We start from the raw sequence: 20,343 nt of genomic DNA on the forward strand, positions 1-20,343 counted from the left end.
AGCGAGCATTGTGCACTCTTATACTGCGTGAATGCATAAAAACCAGTATTATTACTTTGCGCTCTTTCTGTGCCCTTTGCACTTGCCACAGGTAAACTAAAGAGAAACAACGACTAATAAGAGTATTGCATAAATTTCACATGCCATATTTTGATTTGTTGTGATTTTGCAATTTTTTTTTTAGCAATTTAGATTATATTAAATATTTATTTATTCGGTTTTTACGTGTGACTTGTGTTTGACTGCTTCATTGAATTCTAAATGCCAAAAGCATCGTTAAATTGCGAAACTCATTTGCATAAATATTGCGTTCAAGAAGCGTGACTAAATTATTAAATTATTTCAGTTAATAAATATTTAATTTATACGCATTTCTCGCTCAGTTCAATTGCTTAGCTAGTGCGTACATTTATTTTGTACATTTTTTTGAACTAAACAATAACAATAATAAACAATCACAGTTTTTTCTCTTCGATGCGCTCTCTTGGAATGCACCCACACTTTGCTCGCTCTTCGTCAGCCAAACGCAACAATGCAAAACGCGCGCTCTCTCTCACATGCTGTAGAAGATGTGAACGAACCGCTGACTGAGAGAGAGCGTTGTGTTGCGTCGTCTGGTCCGTCAATCGGTTACGCTAGTTCAGTCTCCTCAGTGAAGCCGTCGTGTGCGCACGCAAAGCGCTTGTCAAAATTTTCACAAAAAATACACAACAAAAAGAAGCAAAGAAACAGTGCGAGTTGAATTTGAAGTTGAAGCCCTGAGAAAACGTGTGTGTTTTTGTGTGCGTGTGTGTGTGCTTTTGGAATTATTGGTAGTTTTCAGTTGGCCAACAACAAAATTTTTGGCAAGTGATGCGTTGAACAACAAATGAAAGCAAGTAACGCAACTGAATGCAAAATGTGTGAAAGTGTAGCATAAATATTGCCAAAAGGGAATTACAAACAAGCCAGAAAGAAGTTGAAACAAAGCAAATACAACTATAATAACAACACCAACAACTGAAGCGCCAACTGTGCGTCGTTCGTTCACTGTTTATTTAACAATTGTGAGCTAAATATAAAAAAAATAGAAAAGACTGGCTAAGCTAAGCAGTTAGAGACAGCGAAAATACAACAACGATAAAAAAGTGTTGCTTGGCGGTTCAAATAATTAACATAACGTGGAGCTTTTTAAAACGGTAAGTATTTACGCTGCTATAAATTACATGTGTACGAACAGTACAGACACATTTCACTTTGAACCCGTCTCTCGCATCGCAGTCGTTTTTGTTGCCTAGATTTTGCTTTACATTAATATTCGCTGTGCTTAAAGTTGCGCTTGCTTTTGATGCTCTTTCGATCTAAGTACAACTGGCTGGGTGGCTGTCACTCTTGCTATCCCGTTTTGACCTATACAGATCATTGCACATTAAGCGGTTAATTTGTGCTTCACATGAATTTGTTTTTGCGCTGTAACCGTTACAACAGTTACACAGTGGTTGCAAAACAACATGTTTAACACTTTACTTTCTTTAATTGCTCTCTAGCGCGGGAAAACGTAAAGAAAAAGAAAACAAAATAAATATCAACAGACATAACTGCATTCGGCCTTGACGCTTTGTCGCGACGCTGTGCCAAAGTTTTTGATCTGCGACTCTTCAAAGTGCCGCTCCAGTGTGCGCCAAGCTCAGCCGAAAGCTCAGCTCATATCAGCACACTGTGCGTGTGTGTGAGTAAGCGTGTGTGTTTATTTCCGAAGAACCAGTTTAAAAGCCAACAACAACAGCACAGTGGGCAACAATAAAAGTGTTTTGCCTTTTAAATGAGCTTCGTTCAACAGGTTTTAACTGCATGAAACATTGTGGTTTGCTTTTTTTCTTTTTGTTATTTGCAAGCGAGAAAAGGTGGGAATTTCTATGTTAGAGGCATCGTGAGCAACTGGATTAGGCGCAAGTTTATTAAATGCACATGATATGAAAAGCAGAGTGTTCCCAGAATTGTGACGATTAACGTGTTTTACTAGTTTTTGTTTCAAGAAATTTAATTACGACTTTAATATAATATTCTTTTTGTTGAGTGATAACACATGTCTTAAGCGGAGGGTTGAACTCGCTTTCTGATAAGTACAGCCATAAAAATACATTTGATGCATTCTTATACTATGTAAGAAAGCCATAACAATTTAAAAAGAGCTTAAGAGTACAGAATATTATTTTCTTTAGGGTGTTTTTGTATTGTCTTAAAGAAAAATCTTTATATTCTGCGATAAGCAGAGCGAGTTCAAAGTTTATCAACAGAAAAATTTACATTAGAGTAAATAATATATGTTCAATCATATGCTGTATCAATTGAATTTTATTTAATTGTTCGCTGATGTAGAAAAAGTCTAAGCCATATTATATTATCAAGTGTTCTAAATAAATAAAACTTAGTGAAAATATATTACATTTCGTGGTTAATTATGGCGCTTAAGATGTGATTTTGTATTTATAGCGACTCGTCGTTATCGTTAATTGCAAATCTTCTTTTTACATTTTCTCTTTCTACGACAACAACAATAGCAAGAACTGAAGTCATATAGACACATACATGGTTAAAGGAAATTAAAGATGAAGCTAAAGCCACGGAAGTCATTTAACCGTCTGCTAAGCACAGCGTTGAAAACGGCACTCGAATTGGCTCGAAGATGATTCGCTTGCTTTCCGATCTAGTTGTAGTTAGGGTCATGTTTGAAAGTGGCCGTTATTGTTGGCTATTACTGTTACTGTTGCTGAAATGTCCAACGGGCAGTAAAAGTTGGTCAGCAGCATTTAAAAACCATTTGTAATTCGGCTTGGCAATTTTCCCTCTATGTTGTGTTCTCTGTATGTGTGCGTTTTTTTCGGTTCAGTTCATTGTTTGCTTGGTTTGTTTATTTTTGCAACAATGACACTCGGTCTATTTTATTTGTTGTCATTGTCATGTTATTATGACTGTGTTTATTTTCCTTGTTGCTTTAGTACTTGGTTTCTCCTATTTTTTCTCTGGATTTGTGTAAAAATAACTTTCAAATTCAATAAACAACACAAAAAACTGCAGCCTTACTGCCACGACCAAGTGTTTATTTTTTCACCTGTGTTTGGAAATTAGCAATCTCAATTTACACTGAAAAAATAATAACGGCTATTTTCTAATTAGAGCATTTCCAGATATTGAGTTTTTGGTTTACCCCAGAAGGTTTTAAATTGCAATTGCATTTGTCACACAGTGTGCTTGATTAACTTGTTATGGCCACACTGCGTTTCGCACAGTGCATGAGTTTGCGATTTGTTTTTTTTTTATCCGTCTTGGCGCTCGCTTTGATGATGACTCAGCAGCTGAGCAAACTTATAACGCAAACGCCTGTTGCTCTAACGCACGGTGGCCGCCATATTTTCTGTGACGCTCAGCTGTCTGCTTGCCTCTCCCTCGCACTCTTCGGTTTATCAGCGAAGAGCGCAAGCTAAAGAGCCGCTTAGGCGATGTCAAGAGAGTCACCGACTTGAGACGTGACTAAAGCTTTGCTTCGCAACTTTCTTACGCTCGTAATTATAGAACCTTCTCTATTAGCATTCAAATTATTTATTCAATTTTTAATTAAATGACGTCTGAAGGTAAAACCCCAAAGTCCCCCATGTGCGACATTCTCCCAATTGGGAATTTATTGCCGTCACAAAGGCAGAAGAAGATTGTGCTGTAATGGCTTCATCAGCTGCACAAATGAAAATCTCATTTCATCGTCTGCTTCTACCTGAGCCGCATTTCGGAAAATGTCTTTTGTTTGCGAGCGTTTCCCCTTACGGCGCTGCAGTTATGAAATTTTGTGCAGCGAAGCAAGGCGATATCCCAGCGAGAACCTGGACTATCAGTCCGTAGCCACCACATTCACTTTATTAGCAGTCTCTTTTTAATCGATTTTGTAATTAAACGGCTCGGCCAGCAGAAACAGCTGTTGTCAGGTGGAGTTTGTGTAAATAAGACATAAAATACGAGTGGCCATATAACCGTCATTCCAATGGAATGGAATGTATAAATAATAAACCTCTGGCTGCCCAATTAGCTGTCCCTTCGCTACCTCACCTCCACCATTTCGCTACATTTCCAACATATTTTCTAATTTGAATAAAGTAACAGAACCACAAGAAACATTAGACGCGCCTAAACGTTGAAATTAGCGACCACACCAACGAAAATACACACAAACCCGAGAAAAATGAAAAGAGAAATTTAATTAAAGCAACATGAACGTAACGTAACGAAACAAACAAAAAAAAAAGAAGAAAAAATGCATAAATTTAAGCGCCCAAACACCCCCCTGCGAAGTGGACACCCACCTGGCATGTAATGTTATAACCTCAAAGCAAAAAACGTGTAATTTTCACGGTCCCAAGCTGCCAGTTGCCCCCTGTGCCCCTGTGCCCCGTGCCGCATGCCCTCTGCCGCTTTTCACTAGCTAGCCGGGCAGGCCCAGCATAATGATTAGGGTCAGCATGAGGCAGCCTAAAAAAAATAAAAGTTAACTAATGACTGTCAAGTCGAAGCTGAAATACGCTAACCAAAAATACAGCTGCTAAGCTTGGGTTTAATTTCTCATTTAAATTTTGTACGTTAATTTTCAATGTTACATATACCATAAAGAATGCCATATACCCTAACAGATAGAGTATGATCACAGTAGCAGCAGCAGCGCAGTGTCAGCAGCAGGTTGCCAACAATTTTGCTTTTAATTTTTTCCATTATAATTTCGTTTCGTTTTTTTTTTGTGTTTCATTTCTGTATTTGCTAAAGATAAAAGCATTTGTCATTAGCATAAAATGCTAAAGGTTTTTGGCCAACTTTGCCAGAATCGGAGTCGGAGTTGCGACTCTGCCTAATTCCCTAAATATTTGAACTTCATTAACAGCCAACTCGGCTCGACAGGCGACAGTCGACAGACGATAGACGTCCGTTACTGACTACTTGACCTCTGACCTGTATCCATTATTTAAATTTAAAACAATTTTAATGCGAACACCAAGACGGCGCGGCCCTGTATTAAAAATGAATATAGAGCCATAACAATGAAGGACAAACAAACAAATGATAAAGGCACTTAAGAACCAAGAGCCAAGAAGATAAAGCCAAAGCCGGAAAATGCCAAAAGGAAAGTCAAATTAAAGTCTATTCAAATATCATTGAAGCGCAGGTATTGAAGTGCTATAGTTCACAATAGTTCAACGGATGTGTGTGCGTAGGTGCAACAACAAAGGTCATGCCTCGCTGAGTGTTGATGCGTGTTTTTGTTGCCCTCTCCCCTCTCAGGTACTCTTAAGGAAACTCTACGCCACAACTTTTAGATGAAGCGCTGATTAGCAACAAAGCAAATGAGGAGTGAGGGGTGAGTGATTGTGAAGTGGACAAAGTTGATGCGCAACTGCTGATAAGAGTCCCAGAAGTCATCTTTCATCCTCTCAACGCTCGACTGGTCAAATGCGTGGGTAACACTGCTCACCATTCTTCCCCCCCTTCCCCTGTTCCCTTGGGCACTTCTCGCTTTTAATAATTGATATCCGCCCTGCGGGCATGGGAAAAATTTCGACGACTGTTCACCTTTAATTATGCTGACAAACCCAAAAATTCAACTGCAAACGACGCCCACAAAATAGAGAAAGAAAACGAAAGAGGTATTGACAAAATAGTATATATAGAGTATATATACTATATATGGTATATATAGTATAATCGTATGGCGATAAAACGAAATGGCACATTTGCATTTGTAATGACGGAGTGTGTGCAGCAATCGCAATACAATTGGTGGGGACAGCTCAAATTATATGGCAATCAGTTCTCTCTGACCAATGTCTGCAATTTTAATGCAATGAGTGATTCATGAATAGAACCCCACACACACACACACATGCATACGTAAATAGAGTCGTGGGTCAAATGATTGCGCTACTCAGAATGTTTGACAGCATTAAAGTACAGTGATAGCTATTTGTATTGGCCTGCGATGACCCACAGAGGCCTGTCACATGGCATTATTGATGTGCCAGACTTGAGTTTGGGAAGCGCACAAACCAACATCGAATTAGGTATTTAAAAACACACAGAAAACTGCCCCGCTGCGATAGACTACAAGAACTTAAAACGACTACGAAGACGACGACGATAAAAAAAAGTGTCATAAACATAAAATTGATTTTAATTTTGTTGCTTGTTTTTTTTATGGCTCTGCTTTCGTCTATGGGTTTTTACCCAACTCTCTTACACTCTCTCTCCCAGCTCATCTACATCTTCTTTCCAGCTGTCTCTGCTAAGACCTATACTTAGTTTAATGTCTGTTCTTTTTCGGAGGTCTTTTGTTTAATTTTTGAATAGAGACGCGTGGGCAGTTGTCGTTCAACTGGTTTGTGTATTGTTTTTTAATGTTGTTCCTTGCGACTAACAATTTTCGATAATGTCCAGATAGATATTGAATACCTTGATGCATTAATTACTGTTATTATTAGGGCAATCTGCATAAATTATTTAACGCAGCGTGTAGATTGTATCATATGTGCGGGTCGCGTTGACAAAAACAGCTTTTCATGCTCCATAATGGTCCGAGAGACACACTCAGAATCGAAATCAGAATCTGAGATTGAAAGTTGAATGAACCAGCAGCTTAGTGGCAACTTAACAAAGGTCTTTCTCTCTATCTCTTTCTATCTCCCTCTCCACATTAGAACTAACGAATTCCCAGCTTAGGTACAGTTTGGAAAATGACTTTTGTGGCTTACTCAATTGGCTAACGGGGTCGCGTGGATTCGTGACTTTCTGGCAGCACCTTCGTTTACGCGGTGAATGTTTTCTGGCTGGAAAGAAAAGCCATTGTTATGATTCAATTAACCTAGAAGAATCGAGGAGTGAGAGAGAGAGAGAGAGAGAGGGTAACCAATTTCATTGCGGGGAGATTTAATGCCACAACATTCAGTGGCCTGACCAAAATTATATTTCATTTGAGATTTATTTTCTTTTCGATTATGTTAATCATACGGACAGAGCGTGGGAATGACAACACAAGCGGCATTCTCTAAGCGGCTTAAACCAAACAACTGCTGGAAAAACTGTCAGTTGCGGGAAAAACATTTGTGCATATTTGTGTATTTAACTCAATGTGTTTTTCTGTTGTCTCAATGTCTGGCAGTCACTTTTTTGACAAATACTTTTCAACATTTGTCATCTCATCGTAATTATTTAGACGGCTGAACGCGAACGTGGCCATAATGTTAATGAAAATGAAAATCAAAATGAAAATTCTGTTTAGCATGAAAGCACAAAACTAAAAGCAAGTCACAAGATAAACACAAATACAAACACAGACGAAGTCTTTGCTTAGAACAACAGCAAAAGCAGCAGCAGCAAAAAAAAATGAGAACTTTCAACATTTTCAAAGCCTGGAGAAAGTTAATTAAAAGATAGTGACGATTATGCTGCGTTGTTTGTCTGTTGTTTTCTCTGAATGCGAATTGAAATGGAAAATTATTTGTACTCTGGCAACAAGGATACAGAAATTATGTCATAAAACAAACAACTTAAAACATTTGCAAAGACAACTTTTGGCTTCAGCTTCAACTCATCTCGAGTTTAGTTAATTTGATGCCACTGCCAACGGCAAAAAGCAAAACAAAATGTATAATGAAAAAGGACGAGAAACAGACAGAGAGAGAGAGAGAGAGAGAGAGAAACAAAAGTTAGAGTACTTGAGTTAATGGAAATTTCAAATCAAAAAGAATCTCGTTGGTAACGCTGCGATTGCATCTTGAAAACTGTTGAAGATATCGATTCAAATGCTGAAATAAGAACTCGAATTTTGAATTCGAATTTCTTTTTAATTTTCAGAAATTTTCTTAATAGCTACTTTCAACCTTTTAGCGTCAATTACTGTCATTAAAGCACGCCTTTGCAAAATAGGACTAGACAAATGAAAAGAAAAACTATTTGACTAGAAGGCGATCCATACCTAAGCTCGGAAAACTTTTTCTAGCCAAGCCTGATGACTTGTTTGCATGTCAGCGCCATTTTGCCTGTCGACACTCAAGGACCGCGCTGTCATGCTTAATATAGATCAATTATGCCCTCTCAGACAGCGGACCTGAGTATCTGAGTGTTCCCCTTGCAATTAGTATTTCCCTCTATTATCATCACAACAATACACATTTCATATACTAACTCCTTTCTTCTCTCTTTCTCATTCTTTTGCAGGTAAGCGAATGAACCCGCATTGCGATTTTTGAGTGAGTAATACTTGAAGTGGTCCTGAGCTTTTTCTTTCTTTTTTGATCCCATTGAAAGGGAAGCTTCCTGCTTGAAATTTAATGCCATTTCAAATGTTAGACAGTTCTCATTATCCAAATCAAATCCCGAAAAAAGATCCATGTGAACAGGCACTTTATGCATTTTGGGGTCAGCTTTGCTCAAATTCACCACACCAACGCTTTTTATTCCCACAATCACACAGGAGCTCAGTTTGAGGTTTGGCAGAGGAGAGAACAGCATAATATTTTCAATTATCATCCACTTTGAATGGTATTTATCACAGCAAAATCCTGAATACAGATTGAAATTTGAGGCGTTTGGAAGCCAAATATCGATTCAATTCGATTCGATTCGTAGAAAAAAGTATCAATTATCAGCAAAAGCAGGAACAGAGCAAGAGAGAGAAAAGCCAATTGATGACAATTGAAAATTGCAGACAACAGTGGAAACGTGAACTGCATAAAATTTTAAGCTAAATAGCCAAAAAATTGCTGACTCCTCTTGTGCAGAGAAATATCCTGCGATTGAAAGCAGGCTCTGCTCTGAAATGAAATAAAGCAAAATTAATGAGCAACATTTCGTGCCGAGGAGCGAGAAGACAAAAAAAAACCCAATAACAACAACGGCGATTGGTAAATAGAGAAAAATAAATTAAATTAAGCGCTTGTTTCTCAAGATTTTACTCGCTAAACTGAAACGAAGACGAAGTCGAAGATATGCTGTGGCATTTTCAAATCCGAAAAAAAAAGTTTCCTGGCCTCGATTCGTCTAAAGTACAATTGATTGTAAATAAGCACACACTCACACTCACACTCACTCACACAATGAAAAGGCAAAAGCAAATCGAAAATCGTGACAGGAATGCCTGAGAGCGAGTTGGAAATTGTCTTCGACTTCGGCTTTGGCTTTGGCTTTGCTTCATTTATCCATAGATCGCCTTAATTGCGGCTCACAATGCTCCTCGCACATTTGATTCAATCAATTGCAGAGCCCGGAATCGAAGTTGAAGTCGAAGTCATTGATTTTTTGCAGCTATTATATGCTGAATATTATTTGGGGGTCTGGCTATAATTGAAATTGCTTTGCGTTTGAAAAATGTATTTAAAGGCAAAAGCATTTTCAATTAATTTGTCGACGGCATCACAACCACAAAAGCAGCCGCACAGCATTTTATTTATTTATATATTGAGGCATGGCCTCGTGATGTTGCAACCTCTCGTCCCTGTCGCTGTCCCCCTCCCTCCCCTCACCCGCCACACACACTCTAAAGTCAAAGTGTCAAAGAGGCAAGCAGTTGGGCGTGTGGAGTCGAGTGTTGGGTCGTTTTGCCTGACGAGGATGAGGACGAGGAGGAGACACAAAATGTGTGTCGAGGAGGAGGAGACCGGAATTGGGACCGGGAACTGGGATCGGGAGCAGAGCAAACAAATCAAGCGACAACAACGACGCCGCGTTGCGGTAGTAAGGATGAGGGGCAAAGTTAGGGGCATTTTATGTAGATTTTATTTGCAACAGCCGCGAGTCAAGAAATTTACACAAACAAATTGAATTTTGTATACATTTTTTATACCCTCGTTTTTGCCAAACAAAACATAAAGGGACTCGACTCGACTCGACTCAACTCGACTTGACTTGTTTTCTGCCCTACGCCGCAAATGCTGCTACAATATTTTCTTTATTTTTTCTGTGTGTGTGTGTGTTGACATCGAAGAACCAAGAGAGAGCATACAAAACATACGCGACTCTTGTCATAAAAACGCTACACAAAACTACAGCTGGCTTGGAGGCTGCTCTGCGGTGCTTAAGTGAGCGATTGCTGTGGCATTTTTGAGCTCTATAGTCACAAGGGATCTGTTGGAAGAGATTGTATTTTAAAGAAATGATATATGTTTATTAGAAACCAACTTCATTTATATTAATTTGTGTAATATACAAATTTATTTAGGCAACTGAAAACATAATTTATTTCATGACTCAACTTGATACAAATGTTCTTTATCATTATTATGTCATTTCTCTTCTTTTTACCTTCACATCATAGAGCATCTGCTATTCGATGTTCCCTATCTAAGTCAGCTAGTTTTGCATGCAGCGACTTTTCATCTATTTGCCAGCATTTGCCCTTTGTGAGTCAACTGGAAAACATATTGAATTTCGCTTGTCACTTGTCGTCGTTGTTGTCGTTGTGTTTGTTGCTTCTGCAGCTCTGCTTCTTACACTTTCTCTGAATGGTGTATATATTTTTTATATGCTGGTTTTTATTTTATTTTCTGCGTAATAAAAAGAAAAATATTTGTGAACATTTTTATGCAAATCAATGGACGAGAGCAGAACCAAAATGAGCGCGGAAAAAAAATACAAACAGCAGCTACCACAAAATCAGTCGAGCACAAGGATGTGTGGGGTGAAGTGTAGAGCAAGAAGGGAAGGGAACCGGAGCAAGAAGCGAGGAGCGAAGAAATTCATAATATAATTTTGACATGGCAAGGGGACAACTTGACAGCTGTAAACAGTAAAACATCAAAAAGTTATCACAAACGCCTCGTTCGACGTCGCTAGTCGCTTCTCGTCGTCGCATCCTTTTGCCAACTTGTAGCCGACGGCGCTACAAGAAAAACAAAAGCGCGAACAATAAAAACAAAAAAAGTACGAACAAGAAATCAAACCAAAAAAAAAAAGATATATACATATATATGTATATACAAAATCTGTAGAAAAGGGGGCAGGACACATGTTCCCTCGCACCGTCTGACAAGAGATTTAAAAAATTTAAAAAATCAAGAAAAAGCTGGCGTTACTTTTTTTCTGCTTTTTGTTTTGCGTTGCTCTCTCGTCGCCGTCGTTTTCCCTGCTTGTTATTTTGCGTTTTCATCAGCAGTGAAATGCATAAAGTTTTACACAAAAGTTGCCTTGTTGGATTTGTTTGTCGCAAAAAGGGTCGTTGGTGGAAATAAAAGGGGAAGAGCGGAGCAGCAGCAGCAGGAGGAAGAAGAACTTGAAAGGGAGCCAAAGAGAAAGGGAGAGAAAGATGTGTTCAAAAGGTCGAAGTTGCAAACTGACTGTGAAAGTTGCTTTCCTCTTTTGTTCGCTGGGATTTTCTTGGGGTATTAGTGTTGTTAGCCACATTTTTTGGCCCTGTTATGCTTCATTTTGCCCCCGTCCCAACGAACTTTACAGCTAACCAAATGTGTGCAATAGAGAGAGAGAAAAAGAAGTAATAGAACTTTGCTCAGACTGAGAAAGAAAGTCAAAAGGCTGTCGTGCATTTTTGTGGCTAGAGGCGAGACCAATTTGTAGATGCGAAAAGTTCCCATTTTTTTTATGTCTTACTTTCATACTTGCCAAAAACTGACTGTTAACAAGAAATACGCTTTTGAATATATTTTTCCGATGATGGCGAAAAGTAACTGGTAATAAGTGCTAAGAACTTGTGCCACCTGTTGTTGTTGTTGTTGTTGTCGAAAGTTGAAACCAATTCAAGCAACGAGATGATGACAATGATGATGATATTGAGGATGTCAAACATTGAGTCACATGTATTTAACTCACCTCGTTGACATTTTCGCTTTCAATAAAAATCATAATTCTTGTCTTACAATACAAGCATGCAAATAGCATCGCATAGGCGGCGGCAATTCAATGAATTGCCAAGGCAACAACAACAACGAGTACAACGACGATGAGTACACAAGGATATATCCGATGTACAAAGGACACAAACATTGAATGCACTGGAGCACACAAACTTTGAAAGGGAAGATTTAAGATTCCGCAAAAACGATAAATTGCGGTAAAAGGTGTCTGTCATTCGCCCAGATATGTATCTAAGGGCTTTTCTCTCTGCATGTGTGTGTACGAGTGTGTGTGAGTGTGTTTGTCTGGTGTGGATTTGTTTGCCTGATAACCCAAATCGCGCTGAGAAACATGATTTTTAACTGGCAAACTGAATGGCGCTCACATGACTACAAAAGACTCGCTCGGCATGTATGGCTGCCTGCCTGCATGGAAATGAAATGAGATTTCCCTCTAGATAGCAAACGCACACACACAAACAAACATACACAAAACCATATCTCACACAGACACATTCCAACGCACACACACACACACATACAGATGAAGAGACTCGCACGAGAAATTCTCAATTTGAATGCAAACATGTTCGGATTATTATGATTTCCTTCTACCGTTGCCAGTTCTTCTTCTTGTTAGTTTCAACGTATCTGTGTATGTGTGTGTGTGTGGTGCAATTTTTTATTTTGCTGCTGCGACAAGTATTAAGTGCAATCAAAAGAAGATTTACAAGCGTCATGAATGAAATATTTTCATCATATGCTGCATATCCAGATCCATAGAACGAACGAACGAACGTCTGTCGTCTGCCATTCGTGTTCATATCCCACATGCTTTATCCTTTTGCCTGCTGCCTCTGCTGCTGCAGTGTCGCATAAAAACTCATTTGAGGTGATATTTATGGCACTTTTAGAGCGTAGCTAATAGAAAATGGGAAATAGATAGCGCCAAGAGACAGAGAGAGAGAAAGGACAAGACTGGAAGGGAAAACTGTCATATTCCCCTGAAGGGCTTTTGTCTTCATACACACACACACACACCTGACGTATCTTGATGCAGCCCTGGTGAGGTTTAATTATTGATTACGGCACACAGGTGTGCGTGTGTGTGCGATGGCAAACAGCTGATAAACTGCAAAGCAGCCAAATGTGAAAGGATCACAAGTATAAAACCGAAAGCAAAGGTTTAGCTAAACTCAACTGAGCTGAACTGAACTGCACTGAACTCATTCCAGTACAACTCTGTGAAAGCTTGTTTTTTGTATTAAAGTTTCTCATGACTTTTGGTCTAACCTTTCCCACAATTGTTGTTTTGCCAAATTGCATAGACAATTGGTGCAAAACAAACGCTGGGTAGTCGCAGTTAACAAGATGTTGAGAAGATGAGAAAAGAGACGAGTCGATGCTCGTCTGTCTGTCTGTCTGTTGTTGCCATTCGGTGCCACATTTGATTGGCGCTGTTGCAACAACAGCAACAACAACAACAACATTCACATGCACATTTCGCATATTCATGATGACATGAACTATGCGCATGCATAACTAAGCAGAACTCGACTCTCTGCCTTCGAAATTGAACCAGAGATTACGCTCGTCAGCCGCGATGATTAAGATGCCACATCCGACTCTTACTATTCGATACGCACTACTCACTATTCACTATTTGCTATTTTACTACTTGCTACTTGCTACTCTACAGCCAGTTGTCAAATGCAATGCCGTTGATTACATGAAATTGACTTTGACTTGTACTATGTGCGAGTAATTGATGGCTTTGATGAATTGACAAGCGCCGTGTTGGCTGTGGAGGGTGATGGGGAGGGGGGGAACTACATCAAACTGTAACTGAAACTGAGCCATGTAATCCAGCCGCTCAGCTTCATTGTAATACAATGCGAGTGAGCCTGTGCCCTTTTTTGAAAATCGACTAAAATTAATGATGTTGCCATGCCATGCAACTACTACAACCATTAGCCATCAACGCTCGTTGCGTTTTTTTTTTCTTCTTTTGTAGCCGAGACTACATCAAGTTTAACCTCTGCTTTGGGGTCGTTAACAAATGACACTGATTGAAAGCGCTATTTAAACTACTGTTTAAAGAACTTTAAAAGCTTTTGAAATTTAATTTAATCGAGTGGATAGCATTAATCTAATTTATAGATCAAAATAAATGATTCAAACTGATTTATTGGCTAATGTAAAGCTATACTTTTCAAATGCTTATATGATTTAAAACGCTTAAAGCTCATTAAAATCAGCTTTAGGTCAGTCTGAGTAGAATAAATCTTGTTCATATACTCATCATCAAAGAAGCTTGTATGTATTGAAATTTAATATAAAGTATTTACTTACATTAATCTGACTTATATATTGAAATAATCATTTAATATAAATAAGCTGACTTTCAGCTTAATTCCAAAGCTTCACTTTTTAAAGAAGTTATGAGCTCAAAACTCAAAGCTCAAGGCTTGCAGAGAAAGAGCTTAAAATCATTTTCAGTATTCTTTCAATGAAACTTTCTTATATTCCCACAAAGAGCACGATAAGATTAATCATATTTATAGTTTAATATAAGCAATTAATCGTAATTAAGCTGACTTACCGCTCATCTAAAACGAGTTTTCAAACTTGCTCAAATGCTTATCAAACTAATCTGTTATCTCAACCGTAAAACATTCGAAGCGTTTGCAATTGCAATCCGTCAATGCAATTTATCTAGGTTATAAATAGAAATGCCAGCGCATTGTCAACTAGTATCATTAGTATGCATAGTTTTTTGAGCAGCCAGCTTTTAGCATGTTTATTCCTTGGCATTTAATTGAATTGACAGCCGAGGCAGCAGCCAAATGTTGATCGATTGAGATTTAAAGCCAAAACTCGCATCGAATCGTTGACTAAACACTAATTCAAGGAGTCAGTTAGATATTTAGTGTAGTCAGTTGTGCCACACTTACAGTTGCGTGATTGAGCAAATATTTGGATTATTCACTTTGAAGTATCTGTCTCACTCTGTCTGTCTCTGTCTATCTCTGTCTTTGTGTGTGCGTCTTAAATGATGCCAAATCAATGATTACTGCCTGCGATTGCCAGTTTACATAACATTCGCTTTTCGCATCGATTTTACTCTCACTCGTGGCGTCGTGACGCGTCGCTTCGTGTGCACTTATCAAAGGTTAATGGTGCAGTTGATAATTTTGAAGCAGCTCGCAAGTCAAATGATGTGTAAATGGCTGCCTGCATGCATGTGTGTGTGTGTATGTGTGTAAGGTTTATGGTTGTGCGGCTATCAGCGAAGGCATTTTATGGCTACGCCATGTGAGCGACTCGTTAAAACGCCAGTCGCAAAATTGGCAAAAGGCCGGCTATAAAATCGATGCAGGCCAGGCAACCAAAAAAAAAAACAAAAAAAAGGTGAATGTGTGTTGTGTGTGTGTATATATTTATGACCAATTTGCCAGAGTGCTTAAAACTGTAAACAGCTCGCGCACAAAAGTATGCTAAGTTTAAGCCAAAAAAAGAAAGCAACACACAACACAGAACGCAAAAATATTGCGCATACGCCACGTTTTGAATTTGCATTGTTATCAGAACGCGAAACTGCGGTCGCTGACGCGTCTTGGGCCTCCTCCAGCTCGAACAATGGAAAAAGGCAGCAGCGAGGCAGTGAGCCAAACAAGCAGCGCTCGACTTGGCAACTGTTTTCGGTCCCACTTGGCGTATGCATAACTTCATATGCGAAGCTCATTCATTGCGTGTGTGCGATGTATATGTGTTGCCTTGCTTTCTGTACCGTATGTGTATGCGTTATTAAATTTATTTGACTTGACGTGCGCACACACAGAAGGCAATGGCAACAATAATAAGAAGAGAGTGTGAGAGAGAAGGAGGGAGGAAAGGAAGCAGAGGGACAAGAACTGTGGCTGCGGTTGCTAGAGAAACAGAGCAGAGGCAATAAGAGAAAGTGACGCGCAGAGCGGATGAGAGATTGTGAGATGGGATTTTTCAGCAGGCCGCTTTGGATTTGAGCAGTAGCATGAGAAGTTTAACATGTATTGTACACACACACATATACAACACATTGTGTAACTGTATGTGTGTGTGTGTGCATTTGGCAGCATCTCTAAAATGTGTGTTTGTGCCTTTTTCTTATACTCATTTAATATTTAAATTGCTTGTGGTTAAAATATCTCTCATGTATGCTTGTAGCAATTTATATTTTAAATTATTAAAACAGACTTATTACATTACACACACACACACACACACACATGAACGATACAAAGTTCTCTTCTCCTGCTCGACTTCATCAGAACAGAGCTGAAAAGTCTGTTGTGGATTTATTTCGGCCCCTAATTAAATTCCGCATTTCACTTACAAATTTCGATTTGCATTTCAAATGGAATTTTCAATTTGAATCACACAGTAATCCATTAACTCTTGAGCTTCGCTTTTGTTCCTTACACACACACAATACGCATTTTGGCTTAAATATAATTCCAGTTATGTAATTGCTCTCGTTTATGCTGTCTCTCTAATTAGTTTACATTTTTTTGTATGAGCTCTTTTGAATATTATTTACGCAATCGTATTGCAATTACATCATCTGCATGTGGCATTTAGCTTTTCCTGCTTATTGCGGACCGAAAGCCAATAAACTAAACTTGAAACGCATTTCTCCCGCTTTTATTGGACTGAAATGAATACTTTATGCGCAACTTTTTTATGCGCTGTTATATGTATTTGTTGAAAACAAAATAATTGAGATTTATGCAATGCATATTTTAAATTATAAATGCGCAAAATGTTGCCATTTTAATTTGAAAGTTGTTTCCCGTTTTTTTTTGGATTTATTTCGCAAGGATCCATAAGCGGCTTTTGCACTGATTGCGCGCAATAAGCAGCTTAATGCTAAAACTCCGGCCTCCAATCTAGTTGCCAAGTTGTTGGGCGTTCAACGTTGAGCGTTGAGTGTGGTGCGAGCATAAAGAACAATCTCTAATTTAATAATAAACCTCATCAAATGCTTATCTGCTATCAGCATACAACAAATTGCCAAGAGCAACAACAACTACAACAGCAACGAAAAAAATCATCCCAAAAAATGAGAAAAACACGATAAGCACATGTGTGTGATGAGAGAGGAGTGTGTAGAGAGTGTGTGTGGCATTCTGTCGTGACAAATGATGTAAATGCCAGAGCCTAGAGTTGCCTTTTGCCACAGCACTCAACGAGGCTTGCCGAGCTTATGGCTGAGGAGCGATGTGATGTGCTCTGTGCTGTGCTGTGGGGATCTACTTTTCATTAGGCGCGAAAATATTAAACAGACGACACAGCCTGAAATTATTACATTGAACAGCAAGCAGCGAGAAGCGAGAGAGCGAAAGCGAAAAAATAAAATGCCAAAAGGAGGCGATAACAAATTATACATATATCACACATACGCCGCATAGGCGAGTCTCTGCACGTGTCATTGAGCAGCTCATCATCAGCATTACCAACACACACACACACACACACACACACACCATGCTCAGTGCTCAAAGAATCGCTATAAGAGGCATCAGAGTCTGTTTTGATTGTCAGCTCAAGCTGGCGACCGCCATGGGCAACTCACATTGACAGAGACGGAGAGAGGGGGAGAGACAGAAGAAGAGAGTGAGGAACTCTTCAAGCAGGCAGCTGCCTCTAAGCATGTGTGCAAGTAAACATTTGATATCACATTGTTTACGGCTACCGTTACTGCTACTTTTCCCCTCTCTTTGGCTACCCTCAAGCAGTTTATTATATATGTATCAGTTATATGTATTATGACATTTCGTTTTTATATACATATACTTAACACACACACACATAGAGACGCACTCACATAATTTAACGTTGATATGTGCGTATACGTATTATTTCTCTTATTGCTTCATCGAACACACAAACACACATACACTTGAAGTTAGAGTGAGCGAGATGTATATTAAAATAGAAATCAGTGCGGCTATAAAAACGAACTTATGAGCCAGCTTCAATATGAGCAGATTTGTGCTCTCTCTCTCTATGCCTCTCTCTCTCTCTCTCTTTCTCAACTGGCAGGAGGAAGTGGGCGTAATTGCGTTTTTATGCCTGCTACATTTGTATGCCTTCATGTGTTCATTTCCGCACGCAAATAAACACAATGAAATCGGGCGCCTCCCCCCCCCACCCTTCTCCCCCTCAAGGCCTCAGGCCAGCGTAAATAGCCAAATGCTAGAATATTTGTATCGTAATGCATAGTGTACATAAAACCGAAAATTGGACTGAGCCCACAACAGCAAATCATTCAATCAGATAACTGCCAGACAGAAATTGGAAATACGAAAGTAGAATGGGGCAACACAGCCTAAGCAGTAGCTTTAAAAGCACATTAAAGCTGGCTTTAAGCACATAAAAGATCGAATATTATATGAATAATATGAATTACTTACCCAGCAGAGATGAATGTTGTTTATAAAATACATCTTTAAAAGCATATAAAAGCTGTCTTAGATCACCTTCGAAATGTAGCTTTTAAAGCTGCTGAAAGTCTATGTAAAGCACATTTAAAGCAAAAAGCTCGAATTCTTATTTGTGTTATATACTTTGGTAATCAGAATTCCATTACTATCCAACAAGATTGTTCACAAATCCTATTGGCTTCACCTTAGTTCATAAAACGCAGCTTTTAAAGCATATGAAAGCTCTATTTGTATTTTATGTCATATTTATATAATATGCTTTTCTTGTGTTGACAAATCCTTGGCCTCGCCTCAGTTCATAAAACGTAAGAGTCGAGAGCTCAGCTTATGACGAACACAATCATTAAGCCATTATTATTGTTATTATTATTACACTTATACGCCCCCAAATCCAAATGGATCGAACAACCACACACGCCACTCACACACACACACACACTCATAGCTGAGACACGCACATAAATTGTACAATTTATGAGAGCGGGCGTCGATGTTGAGCACTTCGTCAATGATTTACGTTCGTTGGTCTGGCCGAAAGGCTTCACTCCGTTACGTTGCGTTGCGTTGCGTTGCCAACGATAAACAACTTGAAAATGCAATGCAAAACCAATGAAGAAGACTGTGAGACGCAGTCAACGATTGAAGACCATCGTGAGGTGGAGCGCACTTGACAGACATTTATCCTGGCGCCCAGGCAGCGTCAAGTATCCTGATCTCCTCTCTCTCCTTCTTTCTCTCTTTCTATCTTTCGTTGCATTGCACGGTTATCTGTTTGTCGATTTTGAAATCTGATTTTATGGATTTTCATTTCGTTTGACTTTGCGCTGATTTTCAATTGTTTCCACACTGCCCTTTCTCCTTTCTTCTTTCCCCTTTTTCTCTTCACTGCTTTTAATAATAAATGCAGAGCGACAACCGAGACTCGCCTGCACTTGTCTGCATATATCTCTCCATCTATATATCGCTCGCTATATATGTATATATATATTCTGTGAACTCCGAATCTCTGGTATCTGCTCTGTGGTCTGTGTGGTTTGGTCATGGCACAAGCTCGAGGACCGTAGCGCACATTGTTTGTCTTTCATTCTGTGTCCGTTGTCTGCAACTTCCTCTTTTTTTTATGAAATATTTATGCCCAGGCTTTGGTCAACATTGAAATTGATTTTTGCCTCCCACAATTTGCTATTAGTTGCGCCCACCCCGCCCCCAGAGTTTCCAACAGCAACGCCCTTGTCTGGGCAATTGCTGTTTGCCATTAACATGGCCAAGTTTTCACTCTTCCCTTTTTGACTTTGGCGCCCAAAGGGCCAACACACAACACGTTGACGGAGCCCAGTCAATTACCACACAGGCTTCCTTTCATATGAAACATGAATTTATCATTTTCACATAATGTATGTGTAACGTAGAAAATATGAGCTGGAAATTGCATTTAATGTACGCCCACTCATTTTGTAGTTATTCAATAATTTCCAGACTAATTAATTGCTGATAAATATTCGTCGTCGTTGTCGTTGTTGTCGTTGTCGTTGTCGTTATGTTGTGTGTCTGTCTGTCCTCTGTGTAAAATTAAGTCAATTTAAGCAACATTTTGCATTGTGGAGCAGCGTGCAGCAACAATTAAACAATCAAATACCCCAAATGCCACCAGATAAACATTATTAACATTATCAACAACGTCGAACATCATGGAATGTCAAAAGACTCCACTTTATCTGTTTGCTCTTTATATAGATGTATATATAATACAATGCGAAATATATGTATATAAAGTGTGCATATTTTTGCTGATTAAAAGCGCGTTCTTTAAATTAATCGCCGAAAGCTCCTTTGGTTATATTAAAACAATTAATTTTCATATCAATTGTGGCACAACTGCCGCGCATTGGTGTCTGCCATTTTAATAGTTTACATTAACTGCATAATGTGGCTTAAAGATAATACATCATATATCACTTTTGCCACCAAACAACGCAACAACACAAAAAAGTGTCATTAAAAAATAC

The 20,343-nt window shown here is 38.9% G+C and overlaps 1 protein-coding gene across 1 annotated transcript in view; it reads left to right on the forward strand.

Moving 5' to 3' along the window:
- Positions 1-640: 640 nt before the first annotated feature.
- The window catches only part of LOC127566071 (protein toll), a 51,680-nt gene continuing 31,977 nt past the window's right edge, over positions 641-20,343 (forward strand). Inside the window, exon 1 of the mRNA XM_052007577.1 lies at positions 641-1,178. The gene's annotated coding sequence lies outside the window, so the exon portion shown is untranslated. The remainder of the gene's footprint in view (positions 1,179-20,343) is intronic.

Source organism: Drosophila albomicans, chromosome 2R (assembly GCF_009650485.2).
Source record: "Drosophila albomicans strain 15112-1751.03 chromosome 2R, ASM965048v2, whole genome shotgun sequence".
In the NCBI taxonomy this organism is placed as follows: Eukaryota; Metazoa; Arthropoda; class Insecta; order Diptera; family Drosophilidae; genus Drosophila; species Drosophila albomicans.